The sequence below is a fragment of the Anomaloglossus baeobatrachus genome, chromosome 9 (assembly GCF_048569485.1).
Source record: "Anomaloglossus baeobatrachus isolate aAnoBae1 chromosome 9, aAnoBae1.hap1, whole genome shotgun sequence".
In the NCBI taxonomy this organism is placed as follows: Eukaryota; Metazoa; Chordata; class Amphibia; order Anura; family Aromobatidae; genus Anomaloglossus; species Anomaloglossus baeobatrachus.
In genome coordinates, this window is record NC_134361.1 from 163,927,265 (window position 1) to 163,945,072 (window position 17,808).

The following is a 17,808-nucleotide window of genomic DNA, read 5'->3' on the forward strand; positions in this document are numbered from 1 at the left end:
CAGGCAGACTACAGAAAAGCTTACTATCAAAGGTTAGAGGGGGGCTTTCTCAGAGGGCTTTTTACAGTTTTTCTATTCCCAATTAGCCGTTTAAGTGTACTTATTGAAAGTAGTAATTCTTTCATAGGCCGCCCTTTCTTAGTATTTGACGTTCCTTATATTGCGGTATGAGGCTTCGCAGTAGGTTGCAAACATTCATCACCCATGACTGTCCCCAATTGAGCTCAGAAGCTCAATGTCTATCATGACCTCTCTTTTAGAATGTCCAAGAGCAAGCAAACTATTCCTCCAGGAGAGGGCGCCAACAGACTACTAAAGAGATCATCATTACTCAAAGAAAACCCCAAAAACCAATGCATGATAGGAATAAACAGGTAACTTTCTTTGGAGTGGAAGCGGAGAGATCGCACCAGATGCCAATTCTAGATCTTATCACACCTGTGGTCACTGCAGCAGCAGGTGAATCCACTTTGTCCAAAAGGGATCTATTCCATTCAATTGCAAATGATCTAGATAAGACAGAGAACTGCAGCACGGGGACATAGCCGAGTTGGTCAGGTTGAGTGGTGATGAGTTTGCTATTTGGATGAATAAAGAAAGTCAAAAGTGTGAAAGATAAAAAACAAAAGGAGGAAGTGTGAAAAGTGAATGGGCCAAATTGAGGTGCATATGAAGACGTATGCTTTCTTCCAATTCATTAAATCGGGCTAATATGAATCAGGTGAATTGAGTTCTGCTTTTGGAAACTGGGTTAAGAAGGGGTGCACCGTTCCTGGAGGTACTGCAATACCAGGTCAATGCGTGGAGTGGACAGAGCAAGCTCTTTTTCCATCTCCCTGTTCTAAAAATCCATTTAATATATGGTCCCCAGATAGGGGACGTATCAGATATTAAACTGATAAGAACAGATACTACACTTGATCTTAGCCAAAAGGCCGAGAAGCGATAACCAGAATTGGTTTGGGCCTCGAGTGGCACCCTGGCCTATGCCGGACACATCTTAGGGAGAGAGAGCGAGAGGGAGACAAACCCACGCCTACACAAGACATTTTGTCACCCAAGCCAACCCTTGAAAAGGCTGCTTTGCAGAGCAAAAACAAGAAGAATGGTGCGTTTTGCAGCCGCCGCCCACTGCAATGAATCTGAATAACTCCTCCTTTAGGGCGCAAGCAACTCCCCTCCCCCTTGCAGTCTTTCCAATTCACGATACAAAAAGACGGACAGGACAGGTTGCCTGACTTTCCGTCACTGCCACCCTTTGCCATCCTTACCCGTAGAAAGCCCTTTCATCATCCCCAAACCCTAATCTTTTCCCTTTCCTTCCCAGCCCCCAAACCCTGCCCTCTGTACCTTTCTCACCACCCGCTTCCCTTCTCCTGTCATCCCCCTACCACCCGGGAAAAAAAGAGATTGCCCCCTCCTTCCACTAGCCCACCCTCCCACCCAAAGAACAACTTCTTCTGCGCAGCTTGTTTTCTAGGCAGCAGCGCTATTGTGATGTCATCGGGGGGCATTGTGACAAGCCGCCAGTGTTCCGTCTCTTCATGTTGTGCACAGTTCAAACGGAAAATACATCAACAGGCAGACTACAGAAAAGCTTACTATCAAAGGTTAGAGGGGGGCTTTCTCAGAGGGCTTTTTACAGTTTTTCTATTCCCAATTAGCCGTTTAAGTGTACTTATTGAAAGTAGTAATTCTTTCATAGGCCGCCCTTTCTTAGTATTTGACGTTCCTTATATTGCGGTATGAGGCTTCGCAGTAGGTTGCAAACATTCATCACCCATGACTGTCCCCAATTGAGCTCAGAAGCTCAATGTCTATCATGACCTCTCTTTTAGAATGTCCAAGAGCAAGCAAACTATTCCTCCAGGAGAGGGCGCCAACAGACTACTAAAGAGATCATCATTACTCAAAGAAAACCCCAAAAACCAATGCATGATAGGAATAAACAGGTAACTTTCTTTGGAGTGGAAGCGGAGAGATCGCACCAGATGCCAATTCTAGATCTTATCACACCTGTGGTCACTGCAGCAGCAGGTGAATCCACTTTGTCCAAAAGGGATCTATTCCATTCAATTGCAAATGATCTAGATAAGACAGAGAACTGCAGCACGGGGACATAGCCGAGTTGGTCAGGTTGAGTGGTGATGAGTTTGCTATTTGGATGAATAAAGAAAGTCAAAAGTGTGAAAGATAAAAAACAAAAGGAGGAAGTGTGAAAAGTGAATGGGCCAAATTGAGGTGCATATGAAGACGTATGCTTTCTTCCAATTCATTAAATCGGGCTAATATGAATCAGGTGAATTGAGTTCTGCTTTTGGAAACTGGGTTAAGAAGGGGTGCACCGTTCCTGGAGGTACTGCAATACCAGGTCAATGCGTGGAGTGGACAGAGCAAGCTCTTTTTCCATCTCCCTGTTCTAAAAATCCATTTAATATATGGTCCCCAGATAGGGGACGTATCAGATATTAAACTGATAAGAACAGATACTACACTTGATCTTAGCCAAAAGGCCGAGAAGCGATAACCAGAATTGGTTTGGGCCTCGAGTGGCACCCTGGCCTATGCCGGACACATCTTAGGGAGAGAGAGCGAGAGGGAGACAAACCCACGCCTACACAAGACATTTTGTCACCCAAGCCAACCCTTGAAAAGGCTGCTTTGCAGAGCAAAAACAAGAAGAATGGTGCGTTTTGCAGCCGCCGCCCACTGCAATGAATCTGAATAACTCCTCCTTTAGGGCGCAAGCAACTCCCCTCCCCCTTGCAGTCTTTCCAATTCACGATACAAAAAGACGGACAGGACAGGTTGCCTGACTTTCCGTCACTGCCACCCTTTGCCATCCTTACCCGTAGAAAGCCCTTTCATCATCCCCAAACCCTAATCTTTTCCCTTTCCTTCCCAGCCCCCAAACCCTGCCCTCTGTACCTTTCTCACCACCCGCTTCCCTTCTCCTGTCATCCCCCTACCACCCGGGAAAAAAAGAGATTGCCCCCTCCTTCCACTAGCCCACCCTCCCACCCAAAGAACAACTTCTTCTGCGCAGCTTGTTTTCTAGGCAGCAGCGCTATTGTGATGTCATCGGGGGGCATTGTGACAAGCCGCCAGTGTTCCGTCTCTTCATGTTGTGCACAGTTCAAACGGAAAATACATCAACAGGCAGACTACAGAAAAGCTTACTATCAAAGGTTAGAGGGGGGCTTTCTCAGAGGGCTTTTTACAGTTTTTCTATTCCCAATTAGCCGTTTAAGTGTACTTATTGAAAGTAGTAATTCTTTCATAGGCCGCCCTTTCTTAGTATTTGACGTTCCTTATATTGCGGTATGAGGCTTCGCAGTAGGTTGCAAACATTCATCACCCATGACTGTCCCCAATTGAGCTCAGAAGCTCAATGTCTATCATGACCTCTCTTTTAGAATGTCCAAGAGCAAGCAAACTATTCCTCCAGGAGAGGGCGCCAACAGACTACTAAAGAGATCATCATTACTCAAAGAAAACCCCAAAAACCAATGCATGATAGGAATAAACAGGTAACTTTCTTTGGAGTGGAAGCGGAGAGATCGCACCAGATGCCAATTCTAGATCTTATCACACCTGTGGTCACTGCAGCAGCAGGTGAATCCACTTTGTCCAAAAGGGATCTATTCCATTCAATTGCAAATGATCTAGATAAGACAGAGAACTGCAGCACGGGGACATAGCCGAGTTGGTCAGGTTGAGTGGTGATGAGTTTGCTATTTGGATGAATAAAGAAAGTCAAAAGTGTGAAAGATAAAAAACAAAAGGAGGAAGTGTGAAAAGTGAATGGGCCAAATTGAGGTGCATATGAAGACGTATGCTTTCTTCCAATTCATTAAATCGGGCTAATATGAATCAGGTGAATTGAGTTCTGCTTTTGGAAACTGGGTTAAGAAGGGGTGCACCGTTCCTGGAGGTACTGCAATACCAGGTCAATGCGTGGAGTGGACAGAGCAAGCTCTTTTTCCATCTCCCTGTTCTAAAAATCCATTTAATATATGGTCCCCAGATAGGGGACGTATCAGATATTAAACTGATAAGAACAGATACTACACTTGATCTTAGCCAAAAGGCCGAGAAGCGATAACCAGAATTGGTTTGGGCCTCGAGTGGCACCCTGGCCTATGCCGGACACATCTTAGGGAGAGAGAGCGAGAGGGAGACAAACCCACGCCTACACAAGACATTTTGTCACCCAAGCCAACCCTTGAAAAGGCTGCTTTGCAGAGCAAAAACAAGAAGAATGGTGCGTTTTGCAGCCGCCGCCCACTGCAATGAATCTGAATAACTCCTCCTTTAGGGCGCAAGCAACTCCCCTCCCCCTTGCAGTCTTTCCAATTCACGATACAAAAAGACGGACAGGACAGGTTGCCTGACTTTCCGTCACTGCCACCCTTTGCCATCCTTACCCGTAGAAAGCCCTTTCATCATCCCCAAACCCTAATCTTTTCCCTTTCCTTCCCAGCCCCCAAACCCTGCCCTCTGTACCTTTCTCACCACCCGCTTCCCTTCTCCTGTCATCCCCCTACCACCCGGGAAAAAAAGAGATTGCCCCCTCCTTCCACTAGCCCACCCTCCCACCCAAAGAACAACTTCTTCTGCGCAGCTTGTTTTCTAGGCAGCAGCGCTATTGTGATGTCATCGGGGGGCATTGTGACAAGCCGCCAGTGTTCCGTCTCTTCATGTTGTGCACAGTTCAAACGGAAAATACATCAACAGGCAGACTACAGAAAAGCTTACTATCAAAGGTTAGAGGGGGGCTTTCTCAGAGGGCTTTTTACAGTTTTTCTATTCCCAATTAGCCGTTTAAGTGTACTTATTGAAAGTAGTAATTCTTTCATAGGCCGCCCTTTCTTAGTATTTGACGTTCCTTATATTGCGGTATGAGGCTTCGCAGTAGGTTGCAAACATTCATCACCCATGACTGTCCCCAATTGAGCTCAGAAGCTCAATGTCTATCATGACCTCTCTTTTAGAATGTCCAAGAGCAAGCAAACTATTCCTCCAGGAGAGGGCGCCAACAGACTACTAAAGAGATCATCATTACTCAAAGAAAACCCCAAAAACCAATGCATGATAGGAATAAACAGGTAACTTTCTTTGGAGTGGAAGCGGAGAGATCGCACCAGATGCCAATTCTAGATCTTATCACACCTGTGGTCACTGCAGCAGCAGGTGAATCCACTTTGTCCAAAAGGGATCTATTCCATTCAATTGCAAATGATCTAGATAAGACAGAGAACTGCAGCACGGGGACATAGCCGAGTTGGTCAGGTTGAGTGGTGATGAGTTTGCTATTTGGATGAATAAAGAAAGTCAAAAGTGTGAAAGATAAAAAACAAAAGGAGGAAGTGTGAAAAGTGAATGGGCCAAATTGAGGTGCATATGAAGACGTATGCTTTCTTCCAATTCATTAAATCGGGCTAATATGAATCAGGTGAATTGAGTTCTGCTTTTGGAAACTGGGTTAAGAAGGGGTGCACCGTTCCTGGAGGTACTGCAATACCAGGTCAATGCGTGGAGTGGACAGAGCAAGCTCTTTTTCCATCTCCCTGTTCTAAAAATCCATTTAATATATGGTCCCCAGATAGGGGACGTATCAGATATTAAACTGATAAGAACAGATACTACACTTGATCTTAGCCAAAAGGCCGAGAAGCGATAACCAGAATTGGTTTGGGCCTCGAGTGGCACCCTGGCCTATGCCGGACACATCTTAGGGAGAGAGAGCGAGAGGGAGACAAACCCACGCCTACACAAGACATTTTGTCACCCAAGCCAACCCTTGAAAAGGCTGCTTTGCAGAGCAAAAACAAGAAGAATGGTGCGTTTTGCAGCCGCCGCCCACTGCAATGAATCTGAATAACTCCTCCTTTAGGGCGCAAGCAACTCCCCTCCCCCTTGCAGTCTTTCCAATTCACGATACAAAAAGACGGACAGGACAGGTTGCCTGACTTTCCGTCACTGCCACCCTTTGCCATCCTTACCCGTAGAAAGCCCTTTCATCATCCCCAAACCCTAATCTTTTCCCTTTCCTTCCCAGCCCCCAAACCCTGCCCTCTGTACCTTTCTCACCACCCGCTTCCCTTCTCCTGTCATCCCCCTACCACCCGGGAAAAAAAGAGATTGCCCCCTCCTTCCACTAGCCCACCCTCCCACCCAAAGAACAACTTCTTCTGCGCAGCTTGTTTTCTAGGCAGCAGCGCTATTGTGATGTCATCGGGGGGCATTGTGACAAGCCGCCAGTGTTCCGTCTCTTCATGTTGTGCACAGTTCAAACGGAAAATACATCAACAGGCAGACTACAGAAAAGCTTACTATCAAAGGTTAGAGGGGGGCTTTCTCAGAGGGCTTTTTACAGTTTTTCTATTCCCAATTAGCCGTTTAAGTGTACTTATTGAAAGTAGTAATTCTTTCATAGGCCGCCCTTTCTTAGTATTTGACGTTCCTTATATTGCGGTATGAGGCTTCGCAGTAGGTTGCAAACATTCATCACCCATGACTGTCCCCAATTGAGCTCAGAAGCTCAATGTCTATCATGACCTCTCTTTTAGAATGTCCAAGAGCAAGCAAACTATTCCTCCAGGAGAGGGCGCCAACAGACTACTAAAGAGATCATCATTACTCAAAGAAAACCCCAAAAACCAATGCATGATAGGAATAAACAGGTAACTTTCTTTGGAGTGGAAGCGGAGAGATCGCACCAGATGCCAATTCTAGATCTTATCACACCTGTGGTCACTGCAGCAGCAGGTGAATCCACTTTGTCCAAAAGGGATCTATTCCATTCAATTGCAAATGATCTAGATAAGACAGAGAACTGCAGCACGGGGACATAGCCGAGTTGGTCAGGTTGAGTGGTGATGAGTTTGCTATTTGGATGAATAAAGAAAGTCAAAAGTGTGAAAGATAAAAAACAAAAGGAGGAAGTGTGAAAAGTGAATGGGCCAAATTGAGGTGCATATGAAGACGTATGCTTTCTTCCAATTCATTAAATCGGGCTAATATGAATCAGGTGAATTGAGTTCTGCTTTTGGAAACTGGGTTAAGAAGGGGTGCACCGTTCCTGGAGGTACTGCAATACCAGGTCAATGCGTGGAGTGGACAGAGCAAGCTCTTTTTCCATCTCCCTGTTCTAAAAATCCATTTAATATATGGTCCCCAGATAGGGGACGTATCAGATATTAAACTGATAAGAACAGATACTACACTTGATCTTAGCCAAAAGGCCGAGAAGCGATAACCAGAATTGGTTTGGGCCTCGAGTGGCACCCTGGCCTATGCCGGACACATCTTAGGGAGAGAGAGCGAGAGGGAGACAAACCCACGCCTACACAAGACATTTTGTCACCCAAGCCAACCCTTGAAAAGGCTGCTTTGCAGAGCAAAAACAAGAAGAATGGTGCGTTTTGCAGCCGCCGCCCACTGCAATGAATCTGAATAACTCCTCCTTTAGGGCGCAAGCAACTCCCCTCCCCCTTGCAGTCTTTCCAATTCACGATACAAAAAGACGGACAGGACAGGTTGCCTGACTTTCCGTCACTGCCACCCTTTGCCATCCTTACCCGTAGAAAGCCCTTTCATCATCCCCAAACCCTAATCTTTTCCCTTTCCTTCCCAGCCCCCAAACCCTGCCCTCTGTACCTTTCTCACCACCCGCTTCCCTTCTCCTGTCATCCCCCTACCACCCGGGAAAAAAAGAGATTGCCCCCTCCTTCCACTAGCCCACCCTCCCACCCAAAGAACAACTTCTTCTGCGCAGCTTGTTTTCTAGGCAGCAGCGCTATTGTGATGTCATCGGGGGGCATTGTGACAAGCCGCCAGTGTTCCGTCTCTTCATGTTGTGCACAGTTCAAACGGAAAATACATCAACAGGCAGACTACAGAAAAGCTTACTATCAAAGGTTAGAGGGGGGCTTTCTCAGAGGGCTTTTTACAGTTTTTCTATTCCCAATTAGCCGTTTAAGTGTACTTATTGAAAGTAGTAATTCTTTCATAGGCCGCCCTTTCTTAGTATTTGACGTTCCTTATATTGCGGTATGAGGCTTCGCAGTAGGTTGCAAACATTCATCACCCATGACTGTCCCCAATTGAGCTCAGAAGCTCAATGTCTATCATGACCTCTCTTTTAGAATGTCCAAGAGCAAGCAAACTATTCCTCCAGGAGAGGGCGCCAACAGACTACTAAAGAGATCATCATTACTCAAAGAAAACCCCAAAAACCAATGCATGATAGGAATAAACAGGTAACTTTCTTTGGAGTGGAAGCGGAGAGATCGCACCAGATGCCAATTCTAGATCTTATCACACCTGTGGTCACTGCAGCAGCAGGTGAATCCACTTTGTCCAAAAGGGATCTATTCCATTCAATTGCAAATGATCTAGATAAGACAGAGAACTGCAGCACGGGGACATAGCCGAGTTGGTCAGGTTGAGTGGTGATGAGTTTGCTATTTGGATGAATAAAGAAAGTCAAAAGTGTGAAAGATAAAAAACAAAAGGAGGAAGTGTGAAAAGTGAATGGGCCAAATTGAGGTGCATATGAAGACGTATGCTTTCTTCCAATTCATTAAATCGGGCTAATATGAATCAGGTGAATTGAGTTCTGCTTTTGGAAACTGGGTTAAGAAGGGGTGCACCGTTCCTGGAGGTACTGCAATACCAGGTCAATGCGTGGAGTGGACAGAGCAAGCTCTTTTTCCATCTCCCTGTTCTAAAAATCCATTTAATATATGGTCCCCAGATAGGGGACGTATCAGATATTAAACTGATAAGAACAGATACTACACTTGATCTTAGCCAAAAGGCCGAGAAGCGATAACCAGAATTGGTTTGGGCCTCGAGTGGCACCCTGGCCTATGCCGGACACATCTTAGGGAGAGAGAGCGAGAGGGAGACAAACCCACGCCTACACAAGACATTTTGTCACCCAAGCCAACCCTTGAAAAGGCTGCTTTGCAGAGCAAAAACAAGAAGAATGGTGCGTTTTGCAGCCGCCGCCCACTGCAATGAATCTGAATAACTCCTCCTTTAGGGCGCAAGCAACTCCCCTCCCCCTTGCAGTCTTTCCAATTCACGATACAAAAAGACGGACAGGACAGGTTGCCTGACTTTCCGTCACTGCCACCCTTTGCCATCCTTACCCGTAGAAAGCCCTTTCATCATCCCCAAACCCTAATCTTTTCCCTTTCCTTCCCAACCCCCAAACCCTGCCCTCTGTACCTTTCTCACCACCCGCTTCCCTTCTCCTGTCATCCCCCTACCACCCGGGAAAAAAAGAGATTGCCCCCTCCTTCCACTAGCCCACCCTCCCACCCAAAGAACAACTTCTTCTGCGCAGCTTGTTTTCTAGGCAGCAGCGCTATTGTGATGTCATCGGGGGGCATTGTGACAAGCCGCCAGTGTTCCGTCTCTTCATGTTGTGCACAGTTCAAACGGAAAATACATCAACAGGCAGACTACAGAAAAGCTTACTATCAAAGGTTAGAGGGGGGCTTTCTCAGAGGGCTTTTTACAGTTTTTCTATTCCCAATTAGCCGTTTAAGTGTACTTATTGAAAGTAGTAATTCTTTCATAGGCCGCCCTTTCTTAGTATTTGACGTTCCTTATATTGCGGTATGAGGCTTCGCAGTAGGTTGCAAACATTCATCACCCATGACTGTCCCCAATTGAGCTCAGAAGCTCAATGTCTATCATGACCTCTCTTTTAGAATGTCCAAGAGCAAGCAAACTATTCCTCCAGGAGAGGGCGCCAACAGACTACTAAAGAGATCATCATTACTCAAAGAAAACCCCAAAAACCAATGCATGATAGGAATAAACAGGTAACTTTCTTTGGAGTGGAAGCGGAGAGATCGCACCAGATGCCAATTCTAGATCTTATCACACCTGTGGTCACTGCAGCAGCAGGTGAATCCACTTTGTCCAAAAGGGATCTATTCCATTCAATTGCAAATGATCTAGATAAGACAGAGAACTGCAGCACGGGGACATAGCCGAGTTGGTCAGGTTGAGTGGTGATGAGTTTGCTATTTGGATGAATAAAGAAAGTCAAAAGTGTGAAAGATAAAAAACAAAAGGAGGAAGTGTGAAAAGTGAATGGGCCAAATTGAGGTGCATATGAAGACGTATGCTTTCTTCCAATTCATTAAATCGGGCTAATATGAATCAGGTGAATTGAGTTCTGCTTTTGGAAACTGGGTTAAGAAGGGGTGCACCGTTCCTGGAGGTACTGCAATACCAGGTCAATGCGTGGAGTGGACAGAGCAAGCTCTTTTTCCATCTCCCTGTTCTAAAAATCCATTTAATATATGGTCCCCAGATAGGGGACGTATCAGATATTAAACTGATAAGAACAGATACTACACTTGATCTTAGCCAAAAGGCCGAGAAGCGATAACCAGAATTGGTTTGGGCCTCGAGTGGCACCCTGGCCTATGCCGGACACATCTTAGGGAGAGAGAGCGAGAGGGAGACAAACCCACGCCTACACAAGACATTTTGTCACCCAAGCCAACCCTTGAAAAGGCTGCTTTGCAGAGCAAAAACAAGAAGAATGGTGCGTTTTGCAGCCGCCGCCCACTGCAATGAATCTGAATAACTCCTCCTTTAGGGCGCAAGCAACTCCCCTCCCCCTTGCAGTCTTTCCAATTCACGATACAAAAAGACGGACAGGACAGGTTGCCTGACTTTCCGTCACTGCCACCCTTTGCCATCCTTACCCGTAGAAAGCCCTTTCATCATCCCCAAACCCTAATCTTTTCCCTTTCCTTCCCAGCCCCCAAACCCTGCCCTCTGTACCTTTCTCACCACCCGCTTCCCTTCTCCTGTCATCCCCCTACCACCCGGGAAAAAAAGAGATTGCCCCCTCCTTCCACTAGCCCACCCTCCCACCCAAAGAACAACTTCTTCTGCGCAGCTTGTTTTCTAGGCAGCAGCGCTATTGTGATGTCATCGGGGGGCATTGTGACAAGCCGCCAGTGTTCCGTCTCTTCATGTTGTGCACAGTTCAAACGGAAAATACATCAACAGGCAGACTACAGAAAAGCTTACTATCAAAGGTTAGAGGGGGGCTTTCTCAGAGGGCTTTTTACAGTTTTTCTATTCCCAATTAGCCGTTTAAGTGTACTTATTGAAAGTAGTAATTCTTTCATAGGCCGCCCTTTCTTAGTATTTGACGTTCCTTATATTGCGGTATGAGGCTTCGCAGTAGGTTGCAAACATTCATCACCCATGACTGTCCCCAATTGAGCTCAGAAGCTCAATGTCTATCATGACCTCTCTTTTAGAATGTCCAAGAGCAAGCAAACTATTCCTCCAGGAGAGGGCGCCAACAGACTACTAAAGAGATCATCATTACTCAAAGAAAACCCCAAAAACCAATGCATGATAGGAATAAACAGGTAACTTTCTTTGGAGTGGAAGCGGAGAGATCGCACCAGATGCCAATTCTAGATCTTATCACACCTGTGGTCACTGCAGCAGCAGGTGAATCCACTTTGTCCAAAAGGGATCTATTCCATTCAATTGCAAATGATCTAGATAAGACAGAGAACTGCAGCACGGGGACATAGCCGAGTTGGTCAGGTTGAGTGGTGATGAGTTTGCTATTTGGATGAATAAAGAAAGTCAAAAGTGTGAAAGATAAAAAACAAAAGGAGGAAGTGTGAAAAGTGAATGGGCCAAATTGAGGTGCATATGAAGACGTATGCTTTCTTCCAATTCATTAAATCGGGCTAATATGAATCAGGTGAATTGAGTTCTGCTTTTGGAAACTGGGTTAAGAAGGGGTGCACCGTTCCTGGAGGTACTGCAATACCAGGTCAATGCGTGGAGTGGACAGAGCAAGCTCTTTTTCCATCTCCCTGTTCTAAAAATCCATTTAATATATGGTCCCCAGATAGGGGACGTATCAGATATTAAACTGATAAGAACAGATACTACACTTGATCTTAGCCAAAAGGCCGAGAAGCGATAACCAGAATTGGGTTGGGCCTCGAGTGGCACCCTGGCCTATGCCGGACACATCTTAGGGAGAGAGAGCGAGAGGGAGACAAACCCACGCCTACACAAGACATTTTGTCACCCAAGCCAACCCTTGAAAAGGCTGCTTTGCAGAGCAAAAACAAGAAGAATGGTGCGTTTTGCAGCCGCCGCCCACTGCAATGAATCTGAATAACTCCTCCTTTAGGGCGCAAGCAACTCCCCTCCCCCTTGCAGTCTTTCCAATTCACGATACAAAAAGACGGACAGGACAGGTTGCCTGACTTTCCGTCACTGCCACCCTTTGCCATCCTTACCCGTAGAAAGCCCTTTCATCATCCCCAAACCCTAATCTTTTCCCTTTCCTTCCCAGCCCCCAAACCCTGCCCTCTGTACCTTTCTCACCACCCGCTTCCCTTCTCCTGTCATCCCCCTACCACCCGGGAAAAAAAGAGATTGCCCCCTCCTTCCACTAGCCCACCCTCCCACCCAAAGAACAACTTCTTCTGCGCAGCTTGTTTTCTAGGCAGCAGCGCTATTGTGATGTCATCGGGGGGCATTGTGACAAGCCGCCAGTGTTCCGTCTCTTCATGTTGTGCACAGTTCAAACGGAAAATACATCAACAGGCAGACTACAGAAAAGCTTACTATCAAAGGTTAGAGGGGGGCTTTCTCAGAGGGCTTTTTACAGTTTTTCTATTCCCAATTAGCCGTTTAAGTGTACTTATTGAAAGTAGTAATTCTTTCATAGGCCGCCCTTTCTTAGTATTTGACGTTCCTTATATTGCGGTATGAGGCTTCGCAGTAGGTTGCAAACATTCATCACCCATGACTGTCCCCAATTGAGCTCAGAAGCTCAATGTCTATCATGACCTCTCTTTTAGAATGTCCAAGAGCAAGCAAACTATTCCTCCAGGAGAGGGCGCCAACAGACTACTAAAGAGATCATCATTACTCAAAGAAAACCCCAAAAACCAATGCATGATAGGAATAAACAGGTAACTTTCTTTGGAGTGGAAGCGGAGAGATCGCACCAGATGCCAATTCTAGATCTTATCACACCTGTGGTCACTGCAGCAGCAGGTGAATCCACTTTGTCCAAAAGGGATCTATTCCATTCAATTGCAAATGATCTAGATAAGACAGAGAACTGCAGCACGGGGACATAGCCGAGTTGGTCAGGTTGAGTGGTGATGAGTTTGCTATTTGGATGAATAAAGAAAGTCAAAAGTGTGAAAGATAAAAAACAAAAGGAGGAAGTGTGAAAAGTGAATGGGCCAAATTGAGGTGCATATGAAGACGTATGCTTTCTTCCAATTCATTAAATCGGGCTAATATGAATCAGGTGAATTGAGTTCTGCTTTTGGAAACTGGGTTAAGAAGGGGTGCACCGTTCCTGGAGGTACTGCAATACCAGGTCAATGCGTGGAGTGGACAGAGCAAGCTCTTTTTCCATCTCCCTGTTCTAAAAATCCATTTAATATATGGTCCCCAGATAGGGGACGTATCAGATATTAAACTGATAAGAACAGATACTACACTTGATCTTAGCCAAAAGGCCGAGAAGCGATAACCAGAATTGGTTTGGGCCTCGAGTGGCACCCTGGCCTATGCCGGACACATCTTAGGGAGAGAGAGCGAGAGGGAGACAAACCCACGCCTACACAAGACATTTTGTCACCCAAGCCAACCCTTGAAAAGGCTGCTTTGCAGAGCAAAAACAAGAAGAATGGTGCGTTTTGCAGCCGCCGCCCACTGCAATGAATCTGAATAACTCCTCCTTTAGGGCGCAAGCAACTCCCCTCCCCCTTGCAGTCTTTCCAATTCACGATACAAAAAGACGGACAGGACAGGTTGCCTGACTTTCCGTCACTGCCACCCTTTGCCATCCTTACCCGTAGAAAGCCCTTTCATCATCCCCAAACCCTAATCTTTTCCCTTTCCTTCCCAGCCCCCAAACCCTGCCCTCTGTACCTTTCTCACCACCCGCTTCCCTTCTCCTGTCATCCCCCTACCACCCGGGAAAAAAAGAGATTGCCCCCTCCTTCCACTAGCCCACCCTCCCACCCAAAGAACAACTTCTTCTGCGCAGCTTGTTTTCTAGGCAGCAGCGCTATTGTGATGTCATCGGGGGGCATTGTGACAAGCCGCCAGTGTTCCGTCTCTTCATGTTGTGCACAGTTCAAACGGAAAATACATCAACAGGCAGACTACAGAAAAGCTTACTATCAAAGGTTAGAGGGGGGCTTTCTCAGAGGGCTTTTTACAGTTTTTCTATTCCCAATTAGCCGTTTAAGTGTACTTATTGAAAGTAGTAATTCTTTCATAGGCCGCCCTTTCTTAGTATTTGACGTTCCTTATATTGCGGTATGAGGCTTCGCAGTAGGTTGCAAACATTCATCACCCATGACTGTCCCCAATTGAGCTCAGAAGCTCAATGTCTATCATGACCTCTCTTTTAGAATGTCCAAGAGCAAGCAAACTATTCCTCCAGGAGAGGGCGCCAACAGACTACTAAAGAGATCATCATTACTCAAAGAAAACCCCAAAAACCAATGCATGATAGGAATAAACAGGTAACTTTCTTTGGAGTGGAAGCGGAGAGATCGCACCAGATGCCAATTCTAGATCTTATCACACCTGTGGTCACTGCAGCAGCAGGTGAATCCACTTTGTCCAAAAGGGATCTATTCCATTCAATTGCAAATGATCTAGATAAGACAGAGAACTGCAGCACGGGGACATAGCCGAGTTGGTCAGGTTGAGTGGTGATGAGTTTGCTATTTGGATGAATAAAGAAAGTCAAAAGTGTGAAAGATAAAAAACAAAAGGAGGAAGTGTGAAAAGTGAATGGGCCAAATTGAGGTGCATATGAAGACGTATGCTTTCTTCCAATTCATTAAATCGGGCTAATATGAATCAGGTGAATTGAGTTCTGCTTTTGGAAACTGGGTTAAGAAGGGGTGCACCGTTCCTGGAGGTACTGCAATACCAGGTCAATGCGTGGAGTGGACAGAGCAAGCTCTTTTTCCATCTCCCTGTTCTAAAAATCCATTTAATATATGGTCCCCAGATAGGGGACGTATCAGATATTAAACTGATAAGAACAGATACTACACTTGATCTTAGCCAAAAGGCCGAGAAGCGATAACCAGAATTGGTTTGGGCCTCGAGTGGCACCCTGGCCTATGCCGGACACATCTTAGGGAGAGAGAGCGAGAGGGAGACAAACCCACGCCTACACAAGACATTTTGTCACCCAAGCCAACCCTTGAAAAGGCTGCTTTGCAGAGCAAAAACAAGAAGAATGGTGCGTTTTGCAGCCGCCGCCCACTGCAATGAATCTGAATAACTCCTCCTTTAGGGCGCAAGCAACTCTCCTCCCCCTTGCAGTCTTTCCAATTCACGATACAAAAAGACGGACAGGACAGGTTGCCTGACTTTCCGTCACTGCCACCCTTTGCCATCCTTACCCGTAGAAAGCCCTTTCATCATCCCCAAACCCTAATCTTTTCCCTTTCCTTCCCAGCCCCCAAACCCTGCCCTCTGTACCTTTCTCACCACCCGCTTCCCTTCTCCTGTCATCCCCCTACCACCCGGGAAAAAAAGAGATTGCCCCCTCCTTCCACTAGCCCACCCTCCCACCCAAAGAACAACTTCTTCTGCGCAGCTTGTTTTCTAGGCAGCAGCGCTATTGTGATGTCATCGGGGGGCATTGTGACAAACCGCCAGTGTTCCGTCTCTTCATGTTGTGCACAGTTCAAACGGAAAATACATCAACAGGCAGACTACAGAAAAGCTTACTATCAAAGGTTAGAGGGGGGCTTTCTCAGAGGGCTTTTTACAGTTTTTCTATTCCCAATTAGCCGTTTAAGTGTACTTATTGAAAGTAGTAATTCTTTCATAGGCCGCCCTTTCTTAGTATTTGACGTTCCTTATATTGCGGTATGAGGCTTCGCAGTAGGTTGCAAACATTCATCACCCATGACTGTCCCCAATTGAGCTCAGAAGCTCAATGTCTATCATGACCTCTCTTTTAGAATGTCCAAGAGCAAGCAAACTATTCCTCCAGGAGAGGGCGCCAACAGACTACTAAAGAGATCATCATTACTCAAAGAAAAACCCAAAAACCAATGCATGATAGGAATAAACAGGTAACTTTCTTTGGAGTGGAAGCGGAGAGATCGCACCAGATGCCAATTCTAGATCTTATCACACCTGTGGTCACTGCAGCAGCAGGTGAATCCACTTTGTCCAAAAGGGATCTATTCCATTCAATTGCAAATGATCTAGATAAGACAGAGAACTGCAGCACGGGGACATAGCCGAGTTGGTCAGGTTGAGTGGTGATGAGTTTGCTATTTGGATGAATAAAGAAAGTCAAAAGTGTGAAAGATAAAAAACAAAAGGAGGAAGTGTGAAAAGTGAATGGGCCAAATTGAGGTGCATATGAAGACGTATGCTTTCTTCCAATTCATTAAATCGGGCTAATATGAATCAGGTGAATTGAGTTCTGCTTTTGGAAACTGGGTTAAGAAGGGGTGCACCGTTCCTGGAGGTACTGCAATACCAGGTCAATGCGTGGAGTGGACAGAGCAAGCTCTTTTTCCATCTCCCTGTTCTAAAAATCCATTTAATATATGGTCCCCAGATAGGGGACGTATCAGATATTAAACTGATAAGAACAGATACTACACTTGATCTTAGCCAAAAGGCCGAGAAGCGATAACCAGAATTGGTTTGGGCCTCGAGTGGCACCCTGGCCTATGCCGGACACATCTTAGGGAGAGAGAGCGAGAGGGAGACAAACCCACGCCTACACAAGACATTTTGTCACCCAAGCCAACCCTTGAAAAGGCTGCTTTGCAGAGCAAAAACAAGAAGAATGGTGCGTTTTGCAGCCGCCGCCCACTGCAATGAATCTGAATAACTCCTCCTTTAGGGCGCAAGCAACTCCCCTCCCCCTTGCAGTCTTTCCAATTCACGATACAAAAAGACGGACAGGACAGGTTGCCTGACTTTCCGTCACTGCCACCCTTTGCCATCCTTACCCGTAGAAAGCCCTTTCATCATCCCCAAACCCTAATCTTTTCCCTTTCCTTCCCAGCCCCCAAACCCTGCCCTCTGTACCTTTCTCACCACCCGCTTCCCTTCTCCTGTCATCCCCCTACCACCCGGGAAAAAAAGAGATTGCCCCCTCCTTCCACTAGCCCACCCTCCCACCCAAAGAACAACTTCTTCTGCGCAGCTTGTTTTCTAGGCAGCAGCGCTATTGTGATGTCATCGGGGGGCATTGTGACAAGCCGCCAGTGTTCCGTCTCTTCATGTTGTGCACAGTTCAAACGGAAAATACATCAACAGGCAGACTACAGAAAAGCTTACTATCAAAGGTTAGAGGGGGGCTTTCTCAGAGGGCTTTTTACAGTTTTTCTATTCCCAATTAGCCGTTTAAGTGTACTTATTGAAAGTAGTAATTCTTTCATAGGCCGCCCTTTCTTAGTATTTGACGTTCCTTATATTGCGGTATGAGGCTTCGCAGTAGGTTGCAAACATTCATCACCCATGACTGTCCCCAATTGAGCTCAGAAGCTCAATGTCTATCATGACCTCTCTTTTAGAATGTCCAAGAGCAAGCAAACTATTCCTCCAGGAGAGGGCGCCAACAGACTACTAAAGAGATCATCATTACTCAAAGAAAACCCCAAAAACCAATGCATGATAGGAATAAACAGGTAACTTTCTTTGGAGTGGAAGCGGAGAGATCGCACCAGATGCCAATTCTAGATCTTATCACACCTGTGGTCACTG

At 46.1% G+C, this 17,808-nt stretch overlaps 11 non-coding genes across 11 annotated transcripts; all 11 read right to left on the reverse strand.

The window, feature by feature from the left end:
- Positions 1-756: 756 nt before the first annotated feature.
- LOC142253964 (U2 spliceosomal RNA) lies at positions 757-947 on the reverse strand. Its single transcript, XR_012726991.1, has one exon. It is a non-coding gene; the product is annotated as a U2 spliceosomal RNA (small nuclear RNA).
- A 1,387-nt stretch (positions 948-2,334) lies between these two features.
- LOC142253966 (U2 spliceosomal RNA) lies at positions 2,335-2,525 on the reverse strand. The gene has a single exon (XR_012726992.1). It is a non-coding gene; the product is annotated as a U2 spliceosomal RNA (small nuclear RNA).
- A 1,387-nt stretch (positions 2,526-3,912) lies between these two features.
- On the reverse strand, positions 3,913-4,103 carry LOC142253967 (U2 spliceosomal RNA). Its single transcript, XR_012726993.1, has one exon. It is a non-coding gene; the product is annotated as a U2 spliceosomal RNA (small nuclear RNA).
- A 1,387-nt stretch (positions 4,104-5,490) lies between these two features.
- Positions 5,491-5,681, reverse strand: LOC142253968 (U2 spliceosomal RNA). The gene has a single exon (XR_012726994.1). It is a non-coding gene; the product is annotated as a U2 spliceosomal RNA (small nuclear RNA).
- Positions 5,682-7,068: 1,387 nt separating this feature from the next.
- LOC142253969 (U2 spliceosomal RNA) lies at positions 7,069-7,259 on the reverse strand. The gene has a single exon (XR_012726995.1). It is a non-coding gene; the product is annotated as a U2 spliceosomal RNA (small nuclear RNA).
- Positions 7,260-8,646: 1,387 nt separating this feature from the next.
- Positions 8,647-8,837, reverse strand: LOC142253970 (U2 spliceosomal RNA). Its single transcript, XR_012726996.1, has one exon. It is a non-coding gene; the product is annotated as a U2 spliceosomal RNA (small nuclear RNA).
- Positions 8,838-10,224: 1,387 nt separating this feature from the next.
- LOC142253971 (U2 spliceosomal RNA) lies at positions 10,225-10,415 on the reverse strand. The gene has a single exon (XR_012726997.1). It is a non-coding gene; the product is annotated as a U2 spliceosomal RNA (small nuclear RNA).
- A 1,387-nt stretch (positions 10,416-11,802) lies between these two features.
- LOC142253973 (U2 spliceosomal RNA) lies at positions 11,803-11,993 on the reverse strand. Its single transcript, XR_012726999.1, has one exon. It is a non-coding gene; the product is annotated as a U2 spliceosomal RNA (small nuclear RNA).
- Positions 11,994-13,380: 1,387 nt separating this feature from the next.
- LOC142253974 (U2 spliceosomal RNA) lies at positions 13,381-13,571 on the reverse strand. Its single transcript, XR_012727000.1, has one exon. It is a non-coding gene; the product is annotated as a U2 spliceosomal RNA (small nuclear RNA).
- Positions 13,572-14,958: 1,387 nt separating this feature from the next.
- Positions 14,959-15,149, reverse strand: LOC142253975 (U2 spliceosomal RNA). The gene has a single exon (XR_012727001.1). It is a non-coding gene; the product is annotated as a U2 spliceosomal RNA (small nuclear RNA).
- Positions 15,150-16,536: 1,387 nt separating this feature from the next.
- Positions 16,537-16,727, reverse strand: LOC142253976 (U2 spliceosomal RNA). Its single transcript, XR_012727002.1, has one exon. It is a non-coding gene; the product is annotated as a U2 spliceosomal RNA (small nuclear RNA).
- Positions 16,728-17,808: the final 1,081 nt, after the last annotated feature.